The sequence below is a fragment of the Anser anser genome (assembly GCF_964211835.1).
Source record: "Anser anser genome assembly, chromosome: Z".
Lineage (NCBI taxonomy): Eukaryota > Metazoa > Chordata > Aves > Anseriformes > Anatidae > Anser > Anser anser.
Window position 1 is genome coordinate 15,711,309 of NC_139723.1, and position 26,793 is coordinate 15,738,101.

Below are 26,793 nucleotides of genomic sequence, written 5' to 3' on the forward strand. Positions count from 1 at the left end.
CTATGACATGCCACCTACTCTGCGCTGTATGTAAGCATGATATTGCTCTGATGTGGTAGTGTGCTATGTTGTATTTAGATGCATAATCAAAACACAAATGGAGGATGGAACTGAGGTTCAAAACAGGCTAACAAGCTTGACACTTCCTTGAAATCTTCTTCTCCACGCAAATGCAGATAATTTCTGACATTCAGCCACATATGTAGCTAAATCGATGGCATAATTTTATATTCACTGATGCAAGGAGAGGGACACACATATACCTAAACATTTGAACAGACAGAACAATTATCATTAATTCAGATGATAAGTACTTAAATCACATGGATTAATAGAAGGGCTATGAATGAAACTTGATTCTTCCAACACAAGGTGAATTTAAATAATCAAAACACACTATTTTCTTCAAAAAGACAGGAGAAAGAGACACCTGCAAGAGGAGAAATTCACTCAGATGTTTTCTTCTGCATTAACTGTCACACAGAATATTTTCAGAAAATATTATTGTGCTGATTTTGCAATACATCATTGTTTTAAAGGTTATTCTCACATATAAACATTGCTGCCTTTTGAGGAAAAAAAGAAAAAAAAGTAGAACATAAAGACTAAGTATGTTGAACTAGTTCTCTATATAAAGCTGGATGGGAAAGAGAATGTAAGATCCAACACACAGTGTTGGATCATGAGCATGATATTTAAATTCAGTAAAAAAATGTATAATCAGTTGTTATCAGAAAACAGATAACATTATTGTATGCACCCTCAGCTGTATTTGTGACCTAGACCTACAAAACTCCAACTCCACTTAAATTAGAAGTCAAACCACTCTTTGTTGAAAGACTAAACGAAAGGCAGATGTACTTTAAATGTTTTATGTATGTGCAACATAACTATTGTTTGTTGCTAAGAAATGCATTTCTCTCTATCGATCATTTTACTCATGATTTTTGTTAAGATACCGTTTAAAGGAGTATTAAAACTAGAATAACAAAACCAAGTATATTAAAACACAAAAGTAGGAAAATAAATTAAATAAATAGACTAGTAGTAGTAGTAGTAGTAGTAGTAGTAGTAGTACTAGTAAGCACAATATTTTAAACAGATATTAAAAGTATATAGTTATTTAGGTATTGTTTATCCTCACCTAAATAAAGCATTGGTGTAGGTTTTATAGAGCCATCAAAGTAATTGTCACTCTACAAACACCATTGATTGTTTCTGTCTAGATAAGCAAAATCTGTCAACGTGGTATACATAAATAAGGATAACTTATATAGGTTTACATGGGTGGAAAAATAAAGAATAAAACCATAGAAAACTAGTGTTCTTATACTTAGTATTAGAACTTACAAAAGTATATAGAACTTACAAAAAGTTCTTTTACCTTTTTATTATTAAATCTCTACAGATCAAGTAATTCATCTTGTGTATCAGCTGCATGATATCTAAGTTTTAGCAGTCCCTAATTTATTGTAAAATTCATCATAATTATATCTGAGGTTTGCTACCTTTTCTGGTATAAAAATATAAGAATTATAAGGATTATCCATTGTGATTCCAGTGGCCTCTTTTACAGTGGACCATCAGATCAAGTCACTTTTACTTTCTACACTGAGTCAGTCAAAAAACAATTGAAAAATTATGGCTATTTCACAGTTATTTTCATCCCTCATAGTGTATACAAGAACCCTGAACTTCATGTTTTTTTGTGGCATAAATAAAAGCAACAACAGCAGCAATAACAAAACCAGATCAGAACTTCAGAGCAATTTTATTCTTTCTTATGCATGTCTTTATGATGTGCAATTAAAAGACTTCACCATCTGGCTCGATCACCTTTACCTCTGAAAAATAAATGAAAATTAATAGCTGTTTTTGGATTGGCTATCAAGTCTTGAGCCTTGAAAGCTCAAGGTCTTTTAGTCTATTAAAATATCATAGCATATGCAAATATTGTGTCATTAGCATATATAATTTAAAATGAAGGATACCACTAAAAATAAATTTTCAAAATATCTTGTGTCAGATAAAACAAAGGGACAGAATTCATTCACATTTTTCCAACTGTTTTATTTCCTTGAAATCATAGTATACTACAATTGTACTTTATTGTCTGGCTGTGGTAAAGGCATTATACCAAAGTTAATGTCATTGCAATACCTCTTTGGTTCTGCTAGGTGTCTCCTGCATGGCTTTAGGAAGGTATGGTGCACAAATTTTTCAAACATGGAGCTGGCATCTAAAACATTTCTGTTTTAAATAAAATTCTTAAATAGTTCATCTGGGTCCAGCCTTTGCTCCCATAAAATCCTTCAACTAAGTATAGGGCCCAATAAACTATAATGAAGAAGAAAATGCAAAACAAAGAGAGCACAGGAAAAAACTGTTTGTAAATTGTGTTGGTGAAAAAAAAAAAGAGTAGATCCAAGCAGCAAGATGTCACAGTAACACAGATCACTGAAAGAAAAAAGGAAAAAAAGAAAAAAATAAGCTATGAGACTGAAGGAGAGGTTTCTAGGTGTCATTGGACTTTGGATCAGGCCCTTTACCTCCATGGAAACAGGTCCTTAAAGTAGGAATCTCCAATTACTTATTCTTCCAGCTGGACCTTCTTAGTGGTGAATCATATGCTGAAGTGCTTGGCTGAGAACGTGACATACTGGTGTCATGTTCTCCATCCTGGAAAACAGGAGAAAGCAGGAGACACACACTCCAACATTAAAGATGGTTGCACACTTCTTGTGATTTTCAAGGCCAAGTTTTAAGATGTCATCAAATGCTTAAAAAAGACAGTATATGTCCTGTTTGGAGAAGGGACAGCATTTTATTTGAGTTCAGACTGAAATCTTATAAAAAATTGGCAGTGGGAGACAATTTTTCTCTCACCCAGCTACATGAGAAAGGAGCACCAATCACAGGGTCAGAAGCTCTTGTTCTTGCTGTTTGATGACATTATTCACAAGGCACAGGGGAGGTTTCTACCTCTAAGTAATAAGTTTTTTTCTGTTTCTACATGGGAAAGAGAAATTATTCTCCTTAACTTTGTAGGAAAGTACATTGAAAAGAAGAATGATTGGTCAAATATTCCAGGCAATAAAAATGAATAAAAGGTATGAAAACAATGATATTTGATATGGAAATTTAAGAGACAAAAAAAAAAAAATAGTGAAGGACAATTCTTTAACCAGCTGCTAACTTCAACACTGGAAGGTTCTTGGAAAAAAAAAAAAAAAAAAAAAAGTATCCCAGTAAGTTGTATTCTATCAAATGAGGCCCAGATCAGAAGAGACCAATCATCTAGTATGAATGAATCAGAGTGAGATTGCAGGTCAGTTACAAAAATGCCATAAGATATCCTGACTTGGAAAAGTAAGATAAAAGAACCTTTTATTCCTTGCCTTGCCTTGCCTTGCCTTGCCTTGCCTTGCCTTGCCTTGCCTTGCCTTGCCTTGCCTCGCCTCGCCTCCCCTCCCCTCCCCTCCCCTCCCCTTTCCCTTTCCCTTTCCCTTTCCCTTTCCCTTTCCCTTTCCCTTTCCCTTTCCCTTTCCCTTTCCCTTTCCCTTTCCCTTTCCCTTTCCCTTTCCCTTTCCCTTTCCCTTTCCCTTTCCCTTTCCCTTTCCCTTTCCCTTTCCCTTTCCCTTTCCCTTTCCCTTTCCCTTTCCCTTTCCCCCTCTCCCCCCCCCAAAGAAAAAAAGCACATTGATTTCTATATGCATGTGTATATATAAGGTATTGTTTCAGAAGTATCCAATACCAAGAGCAAGGAAACAGCAGAGTCTGTTACACAACTACTTCAACTGCAATAAGTGATGAAGAAACAAGATTTTGATATTCATAATATAACAGTGTGGAGTAATTTGGTCAATATTTTGTATTTCAGAAGCTTGAGGAAAGAAGCATACAATGTTCAATGTTGATTCACATAAAAGACATGCTTAAACTGTTTCAGTAGGCTAGAGTATGCTTTGAGAGTACTCCTCAGGGAAGGAGATGGAAAAATCTTATAGCCTATGTCTATGAAGCATTAAGAATAAAAAAGATCAAAGGATTATTTTGTCAGGACCATGATCTAATCTATTAGCATTAAGTAGAATATAATAAAAAGTATATTGAGTAGAATATAAAGTAGAATATTTGTTAGAGCTTACAATATTTAGATTTTAAGTAAGGTGTGTGTTTGCCTTTTTGTCACTATTATAATACTGATTTTGTTCCTTTATCCCATACCATCCACTGAATACACCATTTTGACTTCACTGAACAGACTTAATGAGTATTGAACTTTATTTCTAAATACATGTAGCAGTAAGAAAGAATTACTTATTTATTTACTTTTAGCAGGGTAGGAGGATTGGAACATGACATGTACTTTCTTTGCACAGGAAGAACAGAAGCTTCTAAGCACCGAGACACTACATAATATCTACGCCCCTTCCATTTCAAGTCCTATTTTCCAGTTGCACAGTCTACTCAACAAAGGTTCATTTTCAGTTTCTATCACTTATGTCTGTGTGAGCTACATGCATAATCATGTATAGAGATAATATGTTCACACTCATACCTTTTTTTTTTTTTTTTTAATTTAACTATTCAAACAAAAAGCACACCTGGACTGTTTTCAAGATTTCACTTCAGTGTTTTCTGTTTATCCTCAACACATGGCATTACGAACTTCACAGATGAGAAGTGCTAGGCATTTACTGATGATTGCATATACCAGATAGAGAATGTATAGAAAATAGCTGGGAAACCTCTTTGGATACTTGTTGATTATTCTGCTTACAACTAACTTCATCCTCAATTAAACTTTTGTTCTATGACTATAGATTGATTTTAATCACCCTAATCAAACACTATCAGACACTAACTATTCATTATGACTTGAGAGTATCTTTACAACACCAGATTTTCAACTTATATGATTTTCAACTTTGTCTTAATTGCCAAAGTTAATTAAATTAGTTGTGTATTAAGTTACCTTAGGTAAGCTGATGACATACAGATTTACTATTCTTTCAATAAGAAAGTCATTAGCATTCGTTAGACAAGCCTCATGATTGCTTTGCAGTATGACATTGATAGATGAGTGAACATCATGGGTTGTCTGAGTGTAAACAAAATGAAGCATCTAGTGGATGCCTAACTACTTTTAGGGTGTGGTACATGGTCTGAACACATTATGTTCAACATTCAGGCATGGATGAGCTAGTACTGCAGTGAAAATGGGCTGTAATTCTCCATTTTCACTTTATTTGAGATCTCATTTTCTATTCTGATATTTCTCTTATTCATATATTTGAGAGATTATCTTTCTCATTTCTTAAAGGAACACACTTGAGAGCTTAATTTCATTCTTCTTAAGGAAACATTATTATTTACTGTAATGCACAGCTCTGAAAAGTTTAGCAGTATCTAAACCAGTCAGATGAACACCAGAGCTGAAGCAACATTGAAAATAGAATCTTTGATATCTAGAACCAGAGCAAGAACACTGAATTGGCCTTCCCATTTCCCTGGCTGCTGTTGTGCACAAAATATCAGAAAGGATTAGGAGTGATTTCCAAATCACAGATGACTGGATCTAATGCAATTAGATTATGGCTTTGAATGCATGAACGATGTCATACTTCAAACCTCTTATTTTCAACTGGAGCTGAATGCAAAGAGAGGTTAAAATTGGATTGGTCTTACAAAAATGAGAGATCAATGTCTCTCCCACACAGAGCAAAGGGAAAAATGAGCTCTGTGAATAGAGATGTGGTTGGGATGTAGAGGGGAATTGATCTCAGAGATGTTGTTAAGTTACACAGTGACTGTCTTCTCAAGGGGACACAACATGCTTTAATTCTACTCACTTCAACATTAGATTGAGCTATCCTCAGAGATACAGTTGGTTTTGGGGCTTTCAATTCTATAAGTAAATCCTCAGGCTAAATAAGTAGGTTGTTTTGAAATATTAGTGATGTATACTGCCATATTCTGGAAGCATCAAATATTATCTACCCAAACTTAAAATTAAATTATTGATAGATTTTAGGTAACATGGTGTTGCTGTTTAGATGCTGCCCAGCAATTAAACCTTGCACCATACTTCCATATGCAGATCTGTATTTAACACTGATAATACAGTATCTTGTACTTTGAAGAAAAACATTCAAGGGTATGAGTCTCAGAATAACTGTGACTTATACCTGTAAGAATTTGGTTCAGCTTCCACCAGTTTCATTCAAACAACAGAGGCTTCAGAAACTATTCTGCGCAGTGTCTCCTACAGCTCTGACAGTCTTGTAAAACAATGAAATATTCTCGATAATCTTCCTGTTCATCATCTACATTCAATTTCTAGTTCTTGGCAAAAGAGAAAAAATATACAAAAATTGATTTGCCTTCCAGAAAAAAAAAAAAAAAAATCTCCAACAGGCAGGTTGTGCATCCAGATTGCAGGGCTATGTAGCTCAAATATTGGTAGTGGTCTCTCTTCAAAAACATGAAGTACTGCTAATTTACCTTTAAGTGTACTGCTTAATTTACCCTTCACCTTTTGAAGATCTTTGCACAGATTTTTCCAGTTACCTGTATTTTTAGCTACTTTGTGTCTTTCCCTAGTAAACTCTTCTGCAAATCATCTCTCAGGGTACAACAAACTGCTTGTGAAGTACTTTGCAAAGCCCAATTTTACGTGATTTTCCAAGGCTTCTGTACAAGCACTTTGGTGGAAAAAGACATTGCACAACTGCTTTAGTTGAAGCATCATTCTTCCTCTTTGCTTTGCCCACCAGACTCAAGAGGTGTTTGCCACATGCACTCATAAACTCCATGTTATTTGACAAGTTAATCCAAAACATATAGACAATTTCATTCTGGATTCAGCAATTCTGATATATTCTTAGAACAGGGCAATCTGATTAGACTAAGCGAGAAAAGGGCCTAGTGATAATTAGCCTGCATATTTAAATACTGCATGAAAATCTTTAGAAGCAAGATGGATAGTATTGTTTTTAGCATTCAGATCTGTCATTTTAAAGCTTTGAGATCTTTGATTTATACCTTTAATTATTGAGTTCAAACATTAAAAAAAAAATTTGAACTTATAAAGAAATGGATGGGGAATATCTTGCTGTTTTGATATTTTAAATTTCCTCCTGTCTTACCAGGGACTGTTGTCACAATTCCAGTAAACTTCTGGGAAAGTAGTACACATAAGAGACCTGCTAACAATCAAAGGACTGCAGTATGAATTCCTTGTTTATATATATAAGTGTATATTGCATTTCAAAAAACAATTAAACCTTGCAATAATATTTCTTTCTTTAAATATTTATAAGAGTGAATATGCATCATTTCCAGTTAACTTCCCTGGGTTAAAACATTTAAAGGAAAATGCTAATTGAAGCAATATCTATAGCTGTTTAATATACATATCACATTTTAATTTCAAAGGGCATTTTATTGTCATTATTTATTTGTTACATATTTATTTTTTTACTCTCTGATTTTGAAAGTGTTTCAGGATGAGGAACTGTTAGATTCACATATACGTTTAGAAATCTATATATGGATGAAGAAATCTCAAATAAATATAAAATTGTTAGGGTCATTAGTAGAGAGTGAAAAATGTACACCTCTAGATATAAACTTAATTGCCAACTGTCTTTCTAGAGAGACATTTGTGCTACTTTGTAGGCAGTGTTTAGATTAGCTGATAAGTAAGATATAGCTACAAAACTTCAGCCTAGATGACACAACACCTCTTTTCTCCAGTGAGGAAGAAGTTATCTCTGTAGGATAGGGGAAAAATTATGGGTCACACTTAGATGTCTGTTTATCTCTGTTGATAGTGATGCAGCTGATGAAGGAATCCCTATCAAAATAAATGCTAAATTCTTATATATTAGAACTTTTGTAGAAAGAGTTTAGTCACTGAAACAAACACACAGGTTTCTACCTTTAAAAAATCCCACCAATCCAAAGTGGAGCTCCACTACCTTTGATTCTTGTATTGAATTTCCACATTGATTCCATTAAAGTTCTGTTTAACTGACTCCCAGACTTGGGCAAACTTATTAAAAGATTAAGTAAACAAATTATGTTTGTTTTCAGTGGTCTGTTTCAGCTTCTCAGATGATGGGAAAACCGTTAGGCATTCCAAGAAAGTATCCACTTAAATAAAGACTTAAATAACATATAAAAACAGATAGAGTTCGACAGACCTAAAGTACTAACTAATTTTAAACAGTAAAATGATGTCTCAGATGAAAATACAAAAAAAAAAAAAAAAAAAGAGAGAGAGAACTGAATGCTGGATATATACTTTTTTAAACATTCTTGAACATATGAAAAACAGCAGATGTTCTGTAACAAACAAACAATAACAAAAAAAAGAAAAATAAAGCCAACACATTTTTATTCCTTGAAAACACAGGGATGAGACATAAGGAGATCTTGCAAGGATCTCAAAGGCCTTACTGAAATCAAGAAAGATTACTTTTACCGCCTTCCTTTCGTCCACTAGGCAGGTGACCTTATCATAGAAGGAGATCATATTATTGAGGCAGGACTTTCCCTTGAAGAACCAATGGCATGTTGAATATGCCAGTTAACAGCTTAGTTTCTAAAGTGCCTTTCAATATCCCTCAGGACAATCTTCTCCATAACTCTTTTCCAGAGGCTGAGGTTAGACTAACAAGTCTGTAGTTTCCTGGGTCTTCTTTCATGCCCTTATTGTAGATAAGTATAACATTGGCTAGTTTCCCGGCAGCAGGGATATCCTGAGACTCCCATGACCTTTGGTAAACAGAGAGGGGTCCAGTTATAATACAATTATAATATATGCCAATTCCTTCCTTCCTTCCTTCCTTCCTTCCTTCCTTCCTTCCTTCCTTCCTTCCTTCCTTCCTTCCTTCCTTCCTTCCTTCCTTCCTTCCTTCCTTCCTTCCTTCCTTCCTTCCTTCCTTCCTTCCTTCCTTCCTCTTTCTCATAACGTAGGTTCTCTGTTTCTTTAGGGGGTTACTCTAGACTTATATTGACAGAGGTTTTCATATAAGAATAATTGTACTTGTGTACACTGTCAGCTTTATGCTTAATTTACATCATATCCTGACAGCAACATACTATATCCTGGTTTGAAGGAAACTTAAAGACCATCCAGTTCCAAAACAAGGGAGCGGAAGGGAAAGGATGGGAAGGGAAGGGAAGGGAAGGGAAGGGAAGGGAAGGGAAGGGAAGGGAAGGGAAATATGGAAATACAGATGAAGTTTAACAAATGTTTTTAGTGAAGTTCTTGTGATCTGTTTTCAATCCCCAGACTTTAAGAAGTAGTCAAAAATGAAAATAAAGTCATATATTCATCTTGGTAAGGCTAATTTCTAAAATAAATTGTTAACATGCAGTATAAGCTTTTCCACTTCTGGGAAAAAAAATAAAATGGCAGATATATTTTGAAATTAATTTGTCCTGGTTATCTTGCTTACAGGGTAGATTTTTTTTTTATTATTTGTTTGTTTTAATGTTTAAGATTTCAGATATTATTATCTTATTCTAATGGACAAGCATGTCACCTTAAATTTTCACGAAAAGCTTTGAATAACAAATTTTCTATTGGAAAACTTTTTGCAGACGTCTTAGGTATGAAAGATAAACATACCTTCTACTTCCTTTCCTCTTATATGCCAAGGAGGCTGATTTTAGTATAACTACAGCTTAATGCCTTTAACTTTTAAAAAATTACTAACAGTGAAGAAATACTGAAAATCTGATTTTAATTCTGTTATTTAATAAGTGAAAGAAACGCACTGTTCTGTGGATGAGGTTTAAAAATCCATAATGTTAATAAAATTTAACCTCGAACTCCTGCTTATTTTTACTGGTACTAGCATACTGATATTACTGTGCTAGCACACAGACAAGCCTGGCATGTGAATCAAAATAATAGAAAGAATAATTTTTCACATAATCATTTTACTAATACATTGTTTATAATTTATTGAATTTAAATGGAGCAAAAGAAATAATAAACCTAGGCATTGCAGTGATCTGTGGGATCTGTAACCGTGTTCAGGACAACTGCTCAGCCCACGTTATCTGCCTGCTTAACAGAAGGGCAGAAGAGATGTCCGTGGTGTGCTCACTGACCGTGAGGACTTTGCGCACTACAGAATCCAAGGCAGTTTTGCAGTGATTTGAGCTCTCGCTGGTGGCAAGCAGTTCCAGCACAGTCTGCCATCATATCAAAGCAACAACACAGGTTTTGACTTCTGACAGTCATACATTTTGATTGACACTTATGTCAAGAGACACAGCCATGTAAGCAGGAGGAATTTCCAGAAAATGCTTGCAGAGACTGTAGCTTATGTACAAATGATCTGTTCTTAGTGAATGGTTCTCCAGAATTTTATGTAATAACAAAGGTGTTTCATGTTTGGTTTACATTTTAAAAGGTATGGTATGGTATGAAAATGTAGATGAAGGAGGTATGCAGTCAGAGTTGTAATTACAGTTGTAGACATGCTCCATCAAATTTTGTTTCCCAAGTATTTACTTTTTTTCTCAAGTGGGTTTTCTGACTTATGATAAACTTACATTGTTATACAGAAATTTATTCTGGATTAAAACTCAATGTGACATACCTACTTTATACTATACTTTCAAAAGAGTTTTTTAAAAAAAAATTTTTTACAAATCTTGTTGTTATTCCTGGGAAGGTATTCCATGATTCTAGCATTTGTCTTGTTCTGTAAAGAATTTAGCTGAAAGATATAAATATAAGAAACATTAGTAGAATTACAGTATTTCTGATATTAATAAATCGATAACAAGATAAACCTACAAAATTTACGTAAATGTTGTTCTTACTTCAACTCTGAAAATACAATCGGTCCTCCTTTAAAAATATATTAAAAGAAACATGGAGAAATGTGTGTCAATAGTTATTGTTGCAAAGATTTAAGAAAAATACATGTACGAAGTATATGCTTAGACTCCACTGAAAAAATATTTGACACAGACTATAAAACCTCTTTCTGCACTTCTTATCTATGTATACTAGAAATATGTAGGTGGGCTTATTGCTGCTTGTCAAAAAAAAAAATAAAAACACTAATGGAATCTGCATGCATCCAGCCTCACTACACCTGAAAGAATTCTGTGTAGATGTGCTAAATTACTAAGTAACCACACTTGATAAACTTACTTGGATGTTCTGCCAAGGAAGATGAATTTACCTACGCAAACAAGACGATAGGAATTTGAAGAAACTTCGTTGTGTTCATTAATTCCATATTTTCACCAGGGGCACAGGATGTGCCAGTGCTAGAGGACATTCAGAGTGTGTTTCTGATTTTTGTTACATTTAAGTTCAGAATAACTCGTCTTGCTCAAGCCAAGATATTCTAGTGCAGTAGTGATATTCTTACACTGAGAGAGCTTACTGCTTGAACACTCAATCTGAAGCACATAGGCGGTGCACTTCAGTGCTTCAATGCTTTCAAAAGCCCTGTACAATTAAAATAATAAAAATGAAGGCCACAGGGTGAATGCTGCACAAGAAGACCTGGCAAATTTTTACATGTTTGATATTTTTTTCTACACAAGAAGAATTAATGAATATCAATCTGGAGTTTAGAAAGAAAGAAAAGACAGTGAAAGGCAGATAGTCCCTGGGCAAAAGAATCTTAGCTAAATATATATATATATGTGTGTGTTTTAGTATGACACCTGATTTTGGTCACTGTTTGTCTCAAGGAACTTTTTGTTTAAACATTATAGACCTCTTCCTGAATTTCTACTCCTGTATATGTTTTTATTTTTTACTAATAACACAAGTCCAGTTTTGGAACTTTGAAAAAACAAATAAACATTAAGATAAGAAATGATCATAAATATTAAAAAAAAAAATCAGGATGAGTTAGAAGAAAACATAAATAATGCAGATGTAAACATAGTCAGTCTGATTGATTGACTGATTGATTGATGGATTTTAAGAATGTGTTTTGGTCCTGAAATTGAACAAAACTGTCTGATTTCACTTACATGATATAATACTATGAAATGTCATTTATAATATATAATTCCTATTAAAATCAACATAATGCTAAGCCCTCAGGATGTTTTTGGTTGTCAAGAGTTTTGAAAGACCTAGTTATGCCAGAAAAAGTGACTTCCAAGAGAACTGAAATTTGCTCAGCTAAACACACCTGTACATATTGATGCATTTAAAACCATAGTTGTACTTAAATACATAAATAGTAGTAGAAAGGCATTTGGACTTAATTAACTACTAGAACTGATTGGTAAAAGGACAATTTCTCAGAAAGATATTATGCTCTCAAACCTGAAATATTTAACAAAAGGTTGTCTGGAAAAGAGGCAAAACCAGAACTCTGTTTTGTCTGCTTTGGAACCATTTGGGATGAAAGATTATTTTTATACAAACTGAAGAAGAACAAGAAGTTGGGGCTACTACCACACTGGCTGCCACTGCAGCCAGCAGGATATGGTATGACTAAAGAATAGTCTTTTCTCCAGTGTGAGACTGAACAGCCCTTGAAAAAATGAGTAAATATGGAACTGTCATTGTCTGTGTAGACTTGTTTACATCTTCTTTACCAGTGGAGTAATTGAGTAATATCCCCCTTTTTTATTCTTCAGAGATAATGAATGTTTGTTTTCAGCTAACCAGTGTGCAGTATTTTCTGTTTTAATTTTATATTCCAAATTCTCCTATCATGCATACCCACTTCATTAGCAAAGCTATAACCATAAGATTTGTGAATTACGTTTGCCATATTTACACTTGTCTATGAGTTTTGTTTGTGAAGCAAGCAGTCAAAGGTCTTTGGGGGGGGGGGGGGGGGCGGGGAAGGGGGGGAGATCTCTCTTTTCTGTTCTGTGAGATATAACTTACCGATTTGTACAAATTTGAAAATTCAAAATTTCAGTTTAAAAGTTAGAATTTTTAATTGGTCCAGCATTTAAATCTTCCCTTAGTAACACTGTTTCATCAGAAAAATACATTACTATGGGTCTGAAAAGCAAATGAAGGTTTCATATGCTAATATATTGTTATCAGAAACACGGGACACATTCAACTTTCAGCAACCATAAAATCCTCCTTAAAACGTATACATTAAAGATTACACCAGCACTTACCTATCAACCTACTTAATATTTGTAAGCACTCAGAATGTATTTATTGTTTTATTGTTTGTTTGTTTGTTTCTGTCTAGAAAATATGTTATCTTATCTGAGACTGGCAGCACTTAGGACAAGAAAAGAATGTAACTATACAGTCCAGAGTTTAGAGGCTCACTTTAATCTTTATTTATTTATTTAATTATATATTTAATGGTTTATGCAATAGAGCATCTTTGTAAAAAACTTTGTAATGAAAATCTTGTAAGAATTTCACTATGCTCCTTTTTTTTACCTCTTTTTAATTGACCATGTAATTTACCAGGATTTAGTTATATTTTTCAAATTAACTTTTTTTTTGGTTTGTTGATTGGTTGGCTTGATTTGTTTTTCACTATAATAAGAAGTTCAGAAGTCAATTTCAGGTTTTCTTTTTCTTGAATTTAACACAAAGCAAATAAATTATTGAATATAGAGAAAACACAAACAAACAAACATGGTTAATGAAAAGCCTTTTTCATTTTTAATATAACTAATATTTTACATATGTTGAAATATATGTGTATTCTTACTTAAAAAAAAAAAAATGTTCTTTAGCGTTACACCAAAAATGAAGTTGGACAGTAGCTGATACAATAGAAAATAGAGCAACTAGTGCTGTGTACAGTTTTTTATAATAACCTGAAGCCTCCAAATCAAATTTGCGTATCTGGTACACAGTATTATTTGGACAAATAATAGGTTTGCCACGTGAGATGCCATGCAACATATCTGAGATTCTTTGATTTGCAAAATGTGTCACTAAATTGTTTTTTTGTGAAGGCCACCACACACATGGTTTCCTCATTATGGTCCAAGAAATTTTATATCAGTTTTACAAATCACTTTGAGGTTGGACTGTGTGTGACTCCACACTCTCTATACCTAGCACCTGGTTTACTGTGCCATAACATTTAACAGTCTGATCAATTATTAGTAGAGATAGATAAAAGCTGCTCAGAATACTTGATACTTGGAAGACATTCAGTGCAGGCTTCTTTTGAAGTGTGGGTGAATTTCCACGTAGCTTTTTTTCACTTGGGAGCTTTGAGAAAGTACCATGAAACTGATTTCTTCTACCTTCAATTTGCACATATAGAAAAGATTCTGCTACCTAAATGGAAGGAGGATTCTTTCTTGCTCTGGGAAAGCAGCTTGGGTCAATAACAGCAAGGAGAGCTACACACATCGATCTGTTCTACAGATATCCATTAGGAAATCTCTGCTTCTGTTTAGTCCATCAGATTTCCCTCAGTTTGTCTAAGTTTATATGGGTTTGTTCATTGGATTGTTAAAGTTGTTAAAACACAACTTTCATGGTTCTGCTGTCCTAAGTGTCATATAGATGTTGGGTTTCTTTGAAGAAATTATTCATTTAGATTTGAGTGTTATTGCAGTTGATGATTATCATGTTGTAACCCCCTGATATTATGCTTAACGTTCTCATAATCCCTCACCCTCACCCTTAGGTGAGGTAAAAGAGAGAGTTAGTCTAAGTAGTGAGTGTGGTCTGAGTATGTAAGTGTGTTTCTTACCCTTGAAATCTTTGGGGAAAAAAAAAAAAAAAAAAAAGTACAGCGTCTGATTATTGAAAGTTTCTAAAAGCCATGGACTACCAAGGAGAGCCTAAGCAAAAAGTAACTGTTTTAAAATTTCAGTCCATACTTGAAGAGCTATGCAATTAATAAAACAAGTGTCATTCTTTTAGTTTCTAGAATACTACTGGGGCCAATGTTGAGCAGGTGTGATTGCATACCTCTGCTATTAAATTCAAAGAAGGTTAAACTGTTTAGTTCCTTATAGAACCTGAACGAGAATGAACAGGAACCGGCTAACTGCATTTTTCCTGGGCCCTTCCAGCAAAGGAATCCCAATACCTTGAGCATGTTCTCTGCTATCCTGCTGTAAATTCAAATATTGCGCTAAAAACAATAGACTGATTCTGAGTTTAACGAATTGTTTAGTTTAGGCTAGAACTCCTTAGATAAATACTTGTATCCTTTAGAATAAGAGCCATAGCTTTCATTTTCGTATTACTTCATTTTCTGACTGGTAAAGACCAAAGATTTCTTTTGACAGCTACAAGGACTGTCAGTAAATGATTCATTATTTTCTTCATTTCTCTTGCCAGATAGCCAGACTCATCCAAACCACAAGGAGGAGGACTAGAACACAAGTTCTGGTTTTCTGAATCCAGTCCTCAGCCATCATGTGCAGAAGATAAATGTATTCACAAAACAATATGACTTCTCTGCCTTTAATCTTCTCTCCTTTTAAGAATCCTGCCTTATTTATAGTCCACATTTACACAGATAGGGGAGATGTGTTTTGTACACTGAGTTTTGTACACTAATGATTCTGTGGGCGTAACCACCACCCTCAAGTCCTGACTGCAGAACAAGAGCAAGAAAAATGCATCTAATATATTTTATTGATCAAGACATAAATTTTGGGAAATTGAATATGAAACTTTTTGTTTTAAGCAACATCTTTATAAAAATGTTTCCAGAGAGCCATTGTTAAGTCTATGCTTATGGTCATTTATAGTATTCAGGTATCATGTATCTTTTTATTTCACTGTCTCTGTGACCATCACCTCTTTTTGCAGATGAAGAAATGACTTGTTCCCACAATTCAGTGTCTTGATAGTGTTTACATGCAACTTCATGAAAAAGTTGAGAAGTGAACCCAATTCACAGGATATATTATCTTCCCTCACTATCCCATCAAATTGCTGATCCAGATTAGAGCAGGAAGGGATACAAATATTATACAACAGTAAGGCGTGTTTTTTTTTTTTTTCTATGTTAATACAACTCACGTTTTACTCATTACCACCTCATGCACTTCACCTCATCCCCTTCATTGGTTTGATCTAGAAACATTATGTTCACATCCTGAAATCAAATGTCCAAACCAGCTTGCTATTACTGTCAAAGCTTCTTGAGTTCTGAAGGGCTTACTTCTGTCCACAAAATACTTCCCTAACCCTTTAGTCTGTCCATGCCGCAGTTATTTGATAATTTCAAATTATTGGTGGTGAAATTCAGATCAAAGCTCAAGGGTGTTAGAGAGAAAACATTTGTGTGTTATGGGTAAAGCTTCACTTTAATTCTTTTAAGTAATGAACACTTCTCCCAAAGAGCATTCTCTGTTTAGGAAGTACATTCTCCTTCTCCTTTAATGCTTGCAGATTCTTCACACATTTTCATCCACAGTCCTAGCTAATAAGCTCTTATTTCTGAGATGGACACTTAAGGATTCACTGTTTTTCCATTCCATAAAAAATGCATAAGCTGAATTATTTCTTACTAAATGAAGATAAAGCAGAAATGTATCTATCAGGATCTATCAGTATCTATCATGTAACTATCACTCCTGAATCTCCTCTTGAATATCTATTTCAGTAAGCTGTAATACAGGAGTTCATAGAAATACATACTTATATATACATATATATACACACACAAAGTAATACAAAACATTTTGGTGGATTAAAGCCTCAAAAAATAAAAATAAAAAATAGTCACTTTCTGGAAGTGAAAGCTGAAGAAGAATCTGTTTCTGAACAAAGTGAGGCTCCTTGAGATAATCTCAGTACTTTCCACTGAAAATCAGCAACATTTCAGAATCTGATCCTTTAAGCATGAAACCTTTTAATTACCAGAAAATAAGTAATAGGTAACTCAGATTGTCTAAGCTACAATATGATATATAGGCACACCAAGGTAGGTTAAGCTATCGTGATTTCTAAAATCATGCACCTGAGCTGGATAAATTTAACACAAAATTAACTTTGAAGACAGGCAGAGGTAGTTTTTAACTCATTTAGATGTGTTCATACTGAAAAATCAGTGCATTTACTTGGGATCCTTTCATACTTAGCACTGTCCACACTAACTATAGTTTGTAAAAATTAAAAGTACTGAATTTATCCTTCCTTAGGATTGTTAGGTATTTGATGTATCAGCAAGAGTATTCATACAGACTAGACAGCCACTGCTCTGAAAATTCTTATATTCATGCATTCCATGTTATAATAAACATATAAAAGGAATTAAAAATTCTTTGACCCCTGAATCAATCAACTCCTTCTCTAGTTCTGTTCTTTCTAGACAGTGCAGGGGTGATAAGACTTGACTCACTCCCAGTGCCCCAACAAACTCCAATCATGAAAGACAATACCAAATTAATACCAAGTTTAAAACATGACATCAGTCAGGAAAAAAAAATGGATAAGGTGTAATGTTATTACTACCTCTCTCTCCATTGTGAAAGACAACAATTGAAACAACTAAATTGTAACTTGTAATAAGATTAGGAAAACAAAGAGGTGAAATCTAGGAAAGTAACCTTTTTTTTTTTTTTTTTCCTAAAATATAAAGGTCTTTAAGGACAAGGTATATAAAGCACAGTGGTACACTTCTGCTGCTAAACCTCATCAAAAAAGAGACAAACATGCAGAAATCAAGAATGCAGTTGTATGCAGTTTTATGACCAGCTTCTATTATGCAGGAAGCTTTAGCCATATCTTAATCATATCTACAGTGAAGTTTTCACTTTCAATTAAGAAAAAATATATATATATATATGTGTGTATATATATATGTTTCAGAAGACCCATTCTTTTTCTTTCAGAGAACTTCCAGGGAAATTGCTCTGGTAATTCTGAAATACACAATAAAATAGAGATACGTAAAACTAAATTTTGATCCTTGAGCGTCATCATAGAATCATAGAATGGCTCAGGTTGGAAGGGATCTTAAAGATCATCTAGTTCCAACCCCCCCTGCTACGGGCATGGATGCCACCCACTAGACGAGGTTGCTCAGGGCCTCATCCAACCTGTTCTTGAGCACTTCCAGGGATTGGGTATCCACAGCTTCTCTGGGTAACCTGTTCCAGTGCCTCACCACTCTCTGAGAATAATTCTAATTAACTTTTTAACTTCAATACATGTGCTTATTTAGGGATATTGCCAGGCATTTGCTGTAGTACTTGAGTAAAACCTGCTGTCTAGCTGTAGAAAACACCAGCTTTTTGGCCAGAATCACTGTCCTTACAAGTTCTGTTCTGAATGAAAACAGGAAGTAAACTTCAAGGAAAATGCTTCTGTTAAGCTGCCACTCTTGCACATAACTTCCTTTCAATTCTTCTTCTGCAGAACCTGTCACAAAGTTTTACTTCCATCATCTTTGCTCAACCGTGTTACCAGCAATTAAAGAAATATGCAGTTCGTATATTCATATATATATATATATTTTCCTGAATGTAACATATATTCCTGTATATTGTACATATTCCTGTGTATTATATATACTCCTGTATATAATACATATAGGAATATAATACTTACAGAAATAGACTGGTATATACAGGAATCAGGAGACACATCAGAGTGAGGAAGAATAACATCTTAGAGCAGGACTTGACTGGGAGAGGTTGTGTCTTTTTATCCATTGAGAACTGCAGAGTTACCATGGTGCCACCTTCAGGGAGATAATGTATAGTTTCTTTGTGAGAGGCATAGATGACTCTATGGTACTAGATTTTTTTTATTTTTTCCCCCACTATTGCATTCTGCTTACAAGAAAACTGTCATTAGAATTTGCAAAGCAACCCAGAGCAGAAGCTTACAGTTTATTCCCAGCCAGCTTATTTATACTATACAGAAGTGCCTGCCTGTATTTGCAACTCATACAATAGAAATAATAATAATAATAATAATAATAATAATAATAATAATAATAAAGATTTGGTTCCATGCTATTATAACTACCAAAATCCAGTTTTAGATTTATTAAAAAAAAAAAAAGGCTCTCAGTTGAAATGGAAAAAAAATCAACAAAAAAGAACATAAATTTATAATTTCAGAAATGAGATTACTAGAGTTTAAGATATCCATGAACCAGTAAAACTAATGGTTTTCATTCAGCTGAATATGTTCTTACATCTTAAATAACAGGAAAAAACAAAAGTGGTGAGTTTCTCTGCTAATAGGCCCTCTAGTTTTCTGTCTTTCTGCCAAACTACTATAATCTGATATATCCTTTGTATGAAGAACATTCTAGAATATTTAACGAATATACTGTATCCTATTTTGTCTTTTGGTGTTCTCTTTCTTTTTTTTTTCTTTCTTTCTCTTTCTTTTCTTTCTTTCTTTCTTTCTTTTCTTTCTTTTCTTTCTTTCTTTCTTTCTTTCTTTCTTTTTCTTTCTTTCTTTCTTTCTTTCTTTCTTTCTTTCTTTCTTTCTTTCTTTCTTTCTTTCTTTCTTTCTTTCTTTCTTTCTTTCTTTCTCTTTCTTTCCCTCTTTTTTCCCTCTCTCTTTCCCTCTTTCTTTCCTTCTTTCTTTCCTTCTTTCTTTCCCTCTTTCCCTCTTTCTTTCCCTCTTTCTTTCTTTCCCTCTTTCCCTCTTTCCTTCTTTCCTTCTTTCCTTCTTTCTTTCTTCTTCCTTTCCTTCTTTCTTTCCTTCTTTCCTTCTCTCTTTCTCTCTTTCTTTCTCTCTCTCTTTCTTCATTTTTCTTCTTTCTTCTTTTTTTTTTTTTTTTTTTAAGAAAGAAAATTAATTCTTCTGTAACAAGATACAAACCTTGAGCAGGATCTTAATATCAGCTCTTCAGTGGTCTGTTAGTAGATTTATACATAAATTTAATTTCTTCAGAAAAAAAGAAAAATAAATATATTCTTCAGCCATGACAATTTACAAAGGATTTTAAGCCAATCTGTGTCAACTACACATAGCAAACAAGAATGAGATGCAAGACAGAAGGCTTCCAAGACAAGTTCACAGACTGTAGCAGTGCTAGAGAATTTCTTTTTCAGATACAAATTTACTAGCAAGACCAAGGAGTCCTAGATGCTGCCTTTTCTTTCCATGGCCGAAGACAACTTTAAACATTAAGAATTTCTTAATCTTTGAGAAGACATTTCATTCATAAGTGAGATTTGAAAGCAGAGCTCTTTGAAACACAAGTTTTTCAGATCACAAGAATGGACCTTGGAAACAGTAACACATACAATATCTTGCCAGGAATCTAGAAGAAGATTTTAGGAAATAAAAGCTTTACTTAATTTGAAAGTGGTAGAACTACAGATGTTTTCTGAACTCTTGTTTTGCCCCACCCCACCCCTCCCAACCTCTCCCTCCCTTCCCTCCCCCACTCCCCCCCCCCAAAAAAAAAACCAAAAAACAGAAAAAGGGGTGGGGGAGAGAAGGAAGGAAGGAAGGAAGGAAGGAAGGAAGGAAGGAAGGAAGGAAGGAAGGAAGGAAGGAAGGAAGGAAGGAAGGAAGGAAGGAAGGAAGGAAGGAAGGAAGGAAGGAAGGAAGGAAGGAAGGAAGGAAGGAAAGAGAAAGAAAGAAAGAAAGAAAGAAAGAAAGAAAGAAAGAAAGAAAGAAAGAAAGAAAGAAAGAAAGAAAGAAAGAAAAGAAAGAAAGAAAAGAAAGAAAGAAAGAAAGAAAGAAAGAAAGAAAGAAAGAAAGAAAGAAAGAAAGAAAGAAAGAAAGAAAGAAGGAAAGAGAAAGAAAGAAAGAAGGAAAGAAAGAAAGAAGGAAAGAAAGAAGGAAAGAAAGAAAGAAGGAAAGAAAGAAAGAAAGAAAGAAAGAAAGAAAGAAAGAAAGAAAGAAAGAAAGAAAGAAGGAAAGAAAGAAGGAAAGAAAGAAGGAAAGAAAGAAGGAAAGAAAGAAAGAAAGAAAGAAAGAAAGAAAGAAAGAAAGAAAGAAAGAAAGAAAGAAAGAAAGAAGGAAAGAAACAATGAATCCTCAGTCATTCTGTCAGTCTGAAAGGTCTAAATTCCTGTATAAGGTGAGCCAAATCACTCAAAACGGGATGCCTGTTAAACAGGACTCACTGACTGGCTGCTTGCCCTGGCACTATTACTAAACTGCCATCTGGCTGTACTCAACCTGTGTCACCTCAGCCTGTGAAAAAAAAATTCTTTTTTGTTCTTCTAGACCCTAAGCTGTCCCAATTTGGTACTACTCTTTACAAGGAGTTAGTATAAGGGATTAGCTTTATCTTAGATGAAGTGCTAGATTGTTCTGCAATGCAATATTAATTATTACTGATAATAGAGAAAAGTTTTCCAGACAGCTAATTCTCTGCCATCCTGACAGATGCAGAAGTATGCTTCTCAGAAGAAAGGGCAGGTGGAAAGAAGAGGCGCATCCACAGACTGCAAGGACCTATAAGCAGCAGCCCATCTCGATATTTTATAAGCTTCTGTGTTAAAGCTACAGAACTGCTCTCAGTAGCTTAATGAGAAGATTTCTGCTTGTTAAAGCTAGCTATCATTGTTGGTCGCTTTGCAATTATTCAAGCACCATATATCTTGAAACAACAGATGTCACTGAATTCATTACAATGGGAAATATGCTTCCAGTCTATTAAGTTTCACATTACTGAAAGGGTATTTCTTCACAGTCATATCCAACTTACTGAATCTGCTCAACCACCTGTCTGCATTTTTCAGTTTTATGTAATATTTAGATTTTAATTCAAACAGATGACCATGTCTTGCAATTTCCCAACCTCCATTTCCACCCATGTCTTGTAAGTGTCACATAATACTATGTTTCAGCATATTTCAGTGTGGTCAGCAGGGTGATTAATGTAAAGAAGAGAGTTACTTTTAAATGAACATTATTTGATTTCTCTTTTTGTCTCTCCTGAATCAAGACAGTCTACAGAACTAACACACAATTTCCCAAGCCAGCCTTTGTTGGCACCTATAATGTTATTTTTGGTCAAAAGATTTTTTCAGAATGTATGTGATCACCAATATATTGAGTGCCTATCTCTTGCTTCACAGCATGGTTTCAATGTCCAAGAGGAAAAAAAATATATATAAATATCTACACTTATATACTTATATAATATATTATAAACATAGTGTCCTACTAGTATTTAAATATATTACATTTTTATAAATATATAAAACACAAATATAATATACTATTATACAAACCTGGGAAAAAGAATATGAAATATTCCTTAACAGTGTTTAGTTTAACTATTAAAGAGTCTTATGTGTTCTCTACAGTTACCAGGTCAAGCTGCTTCACAAAATATTTCACAGAGGTTTCCAGAGTTGAATTCTTGTCTTCTACATCTGGCCTCCCTCAGGGTGATGTGGCAATAAATATCACATTTTTCTAACAGGGTTTCTTCTGAGTGCAAATTCTCTCCTAAGGTTTCTTGTGTTGCACAGTCTCGTGTTGAGTTCAGTGAACTTATGTCTTACTATCTATTGGTTGGCTGCCAGATCTTCATTGCAGCAACGCAAAGGAACCTTCAAGTTCTGGTGCCAGATGGGTGGACTTCATCTGAATTTTACACCAGCTGACTTTATTTGCCTAGCAGGCAGCTACAGAAAGTCTGAATATAGGGAAAACTCAATAAGAAATGGTTGATGCCATGTGTCTTCAGAACCAACAACATGCAGTAAATGCAAATAATGAGGCATTCATTAATAGTCTGAAATCAGATGTGTTGTCAAAATAAATACCTTTGCCAATGACTGGGTATTTGGACTTTGCTCACTGGGAGTGGAAAATGGGTGACAGCCACCAAATATACTTGCTGTGTGTCAGCCATGTCTGGAACCTCTAGCATTGTAGTGATCAGTTGGAGGAGACATCTGTCATAGCTCCATTTGGTAGGAAGGTGGCTTTGACCTTGAAATGTTTACTCACACCTGTATGCTCAAGAGTCCTACTGTTTTCAGAGGCAAAGCTCAAACAGAACTTCATGCAAAGGCAAAGTCTGAGTGATTTCCTCACTCTGGGAGAAGAGTGCTTTCTTAGGCAGTAGTATATAAGGAAATATGCAAATCAAAGATGTCTACTTTCACCTGTGTGAACTAAAACCATAATAATCATGAACCTTATCTTACAACGCTCTTTAACAGCTTTTTGCTTGCTGTTGCTTTTGTCTGTACGTACTGTTAAAAGCCTTTGACTAAAATTGTTTCTATGTATGTTTTTTCAATTTGCAGCTAAAGCTTGCCTGTGACAAATACTGACTGTGAAAAACTCAAGTATTGCCTATTACCTTCTCACCTCAGATGGATTTGTATATTGAGTATACTGTACTACTTCTACAATTATTTCCATGGTGAAGAAAACAACAACAACAAAGTGAAAGTAAAAGGGAAATAGTGAAGATGAATCCTATCATGCACTGCAAAATATCAGCCCTACTCCCCACCCTCTGAGATGATTTTAGGGTTGGAAATGCATTTCTGTTATTTTACAAGTCACTCTATAGCAAGCAAACAGATTTGTTTCACCTCCTTCCATGTTAAACATGGTTGTGTTTCATGCCTATTGATTCCTGTGCAAAAGGGAAGATGGAATAGCTTTATGCATTTGATTTCTGTTGTTCCATGCAAGAGAACAGGTGCTTCTCCTTCTTTTAGGAGAGGCTCATTTAACTTGGAAGTACATACAACAATTAATTTAAAGATTGCACCCACCAGAGACACTAAAACAGACAAAACAAGTGCTGTCTTCTTTGCTGTAAAAAGGTAGAATGAGTAGTACAAACTGTATAAAAAGTGGACAACAATAAGGCGAAAAGGAGAAGGTAGTTAAGATCCTAAAGAGAAAGCAATTGATTGATTCACATGGGCTGTAAGTAATAATTTTAAACTGCTGAAAAAAAATGAGTTATGCTGAATGGTAATTTCAATCTTTCTTTCTTTCTTTCTTTCTTTCTTTCTTTCTTTCTTTCTTTCTTTCTTTCTTTCTTTCTTTCTTTCTTTCTTTCCTTCTTTCCTTCTTTCCTTCTTTCCTTCTTTCCTTCTTTCCTTCTTTCCTTCTTTCCTTCTTTCCTTCTTTCCTTCTTTCTTTCTTTCTTTCTTTCTTTTTCTTTCTCTTTCTTTCTTTCTTTCTTTCTTTCTTTCTTTCTTTCTTTCTTTCTTTCTTTCTTTTTCTTTATTTCTTTCTTTCTTTTTCTTTCTTTCTTTCTTTCTTTCTTTTCTTCTTTCTTCTTTCTTTTTTCTTTTTCTTTCTTTCTTTCTTTCTTTCTTTCTTTCTTTCTTTCTTTCTTTCTTTCTTTCTCTTTCTCTCTTTCTCTCTCTTTCTTTCTTTCTTTCTTTCTCTCTCTCTCTCTTTCTCTCTTTCTCTTTCTCTCTTTCTCTCTCTCTCTTTCTTTCTTTCTCTCTCTCTCTCTTTCTCTCTTTCTCTTTCTTTCTTTCTCTCTTTCTCTCTCTCTCTCTTTCTCTCTTTCTTCTCTCTCTTTCTCTCTCTTGCTTTCCTGCTTTCTTTCCATCTTTTTGTTTGCTTCTTTCTTTTTCTGTGTGTCTTATTCCTCTGTCGAATTCTGTTTATTTCTCTTAAAGAAGTGAGGTTAAAAAAAAAAATCTTATTTTAAAGATTAAATTGTTTTCACCAAATGTATTTTTTTAAGAGGAATAATGACAATTTTGTGATGTTATTTTGAAAGATGTGCAGTACCGTTTCCTCAGGTACTGCTAAATTTGAAATAAAAGATCATGTCTTAGTTTTCCATCATTGTGTCAAGAGAAGAACAATAAAATGTTACATTTGAGACAGGTACCTCAGAGCAACATCTCTTACATGGTTGTAGTAGACTTAAAGAGACAGTTTCAGTAATTAAGAAATTATGCTATACTCTGTATGTCTTGAATGTCCATTTTTTAACACTCCACAAATTGTATCTTACTCTCTCAAGGTTATATTTCTTTCATATTCTGTGCTGGGTATTGTTTTATTCTGGTCTGTGGAGTTTTTTTTCTGGGCAACTTTAACATTGTAAATTACTGCTGTATCAAGACAACTTGTGGATTATTTTAACTGCTGATCCTACACATGTGAATGGCAATGTGTTGCAAAGAGGGCTACAGAGTGGGGTACTCTGCTGGAGTGCATAACAGTCAATATGGTAAGTTTGTGGAAAGAAGCAAGAAGATACCTAAATTTTGGAAAATTAATAAAGGGTAGAAGGGTAGTGGAGAAGCTGGACCTGAAAATCTGGAAATCACAGAAAATGTGGAAGGATTACTGTGGAAAAAAAAAAAAAGAAATAAAATAAAATGAAAAAAAAGCCTTTCTAACATAGATTAAGAAAACTGATAACAATAACATTATATTATTACGTTGATAAAGTCCTCCTCTATGTTGAGGACTATATTTCAGCATTAACAGTTCACAGCAGCCAGATGTTGCTATCTCTGAACTTCTCTATGAAGTTAAGATTATTGTTTAAACTATTCATACTGGTATATGAACAGCAAAAGAACCATGGTATCAACCAGCTGTATGGAAGAAAAAAAATAGTCTTCTGATAGACACTTTGTAAGACAAATATTAGATAAATAAATAAACTTCTCCAGTACATATTATATTGCTGTACTTGTTTCTGGCAGGTGAGATTTTTCAAAGGCACAAAAGGGATTTCAGCCATCAGCTACCAATAGAGATTGAGTGGAAGCAGGGCTGAGGGCCAGTGAGCAAAGACCCAAGAAAAAGAATTGGTGAAAAGAACAACAAATGCTGATGTTTCTTCTGTTTTCACTAATAAGTGAGAGGAGGACATTTTATTGTGAAATATTTCTCTTCTGTTCCATCTCACAAAATAGACAGTGTAGAAACCATTTCTTCTTACATGAAGTATCAGTTCTTTTATCCTCTCCTAACTTGAGTCAAGCTGGGAAAAGTATTATTTATGAATTAAGACAGTTCAGTGAAGTAATTATTGGCTTGCCAGGGAGACTGGACCTGTATTTGTACTTTGAATGGAATACTAACCACAGCATTTTTCAGTCAGTGCATAATTTAAATATCATTGTTTTCTTTTGCCTTTAGAACCAAGCAAAAATTCTTTCTTGCTCATAAGCACATCATCAGTTCTGAAGTGCTCAGTTTCTAATGCTTTGTCCTCCTGTGTAAGGCTTTTATTTTTTGCCAATCATTTCTTTTATGAATAGCCTACTGCTATGTATAAGGTATCTAAAACATTATATTTTATGGAAGGACTGCACCTGTAGCTACAGCACCTTGACTTTTGAGCAGTCCTTCATTTGCAGTGTACATGTACCCCCTGTACGTGATTGCACATAGTGTAACAAACCAACTGATTTCATCAATCTTAGAGTGAGAGAATCTAAGGTTTGTGACGCTGGTTTTCATTCATCTTTAAAACAACTTAATCTCCAGGGTTCTTGCACTAAGGTATTCATACCCAGTATATAACTGCCCATTTGTCATTTTTCTATTAAGTAAAATAAATGTCAGCTCTTGGACGTTTGAACACCACACACATACAAATCCATGTATCTATCATTATTCCAAGAACTTTTCTTCAAAAAAAATTCTGTTTGTAACTAAGACCATTTGAGACAGGGTCTATTGATCACATGAACTTATTTTCTTATTACAGCAGGATTGATCACTTCTGTTTACTGAACCCAGGTCATAAAAATTTAAGTTTTCTTTTCTTTTCTTTTCTTTTCTTTTCTTTTCTTTTCTTTTCTTTTCTTTTCTTTTCTTTTCTTTTCTTTTCTTTCTTTTCTTTTCTTTTCTTTTCTTTTCTTTTCTTTTCTTTCTTTCCTTTCCTTCCTTTCCTTTCCTTTCCTTTCCTTTCCTTTCCTTTCCTTTCCTTTCCT

The 26,793-nt window shown here is 34.2% G+C and overlaps 1 long non-coding RNA gene across 2 annotated transcripts in view; it reads right to left on the bottom strand.

Annotated features, from left to right (window-relative positions):
* The window catches only part of LOC310889003, a 34,440-nt gene that overhangs the window by 2,697 nt on the left and 4,950 nt on the right, over positions 1–26,793 (bottom strand). The window contains exons 2-3 of one of the 2 annotated variants that reach the window (XR_014576311.1): positions 18,524–18,656; positions 10,055–10,745 (exon numbers count right to left, since the gene is read on the bottom strand). This is a non-coding gene — a long non-coding RNA (uncharacterized lncRNA). Of the gene's footprint in view, positions 1–10,054; positions 10,746–18,523; positions 18,657–26,793 lie in introns of those variants that run through there. The other variant, XR_014576310.1, reaches the window with a different exon arrangement.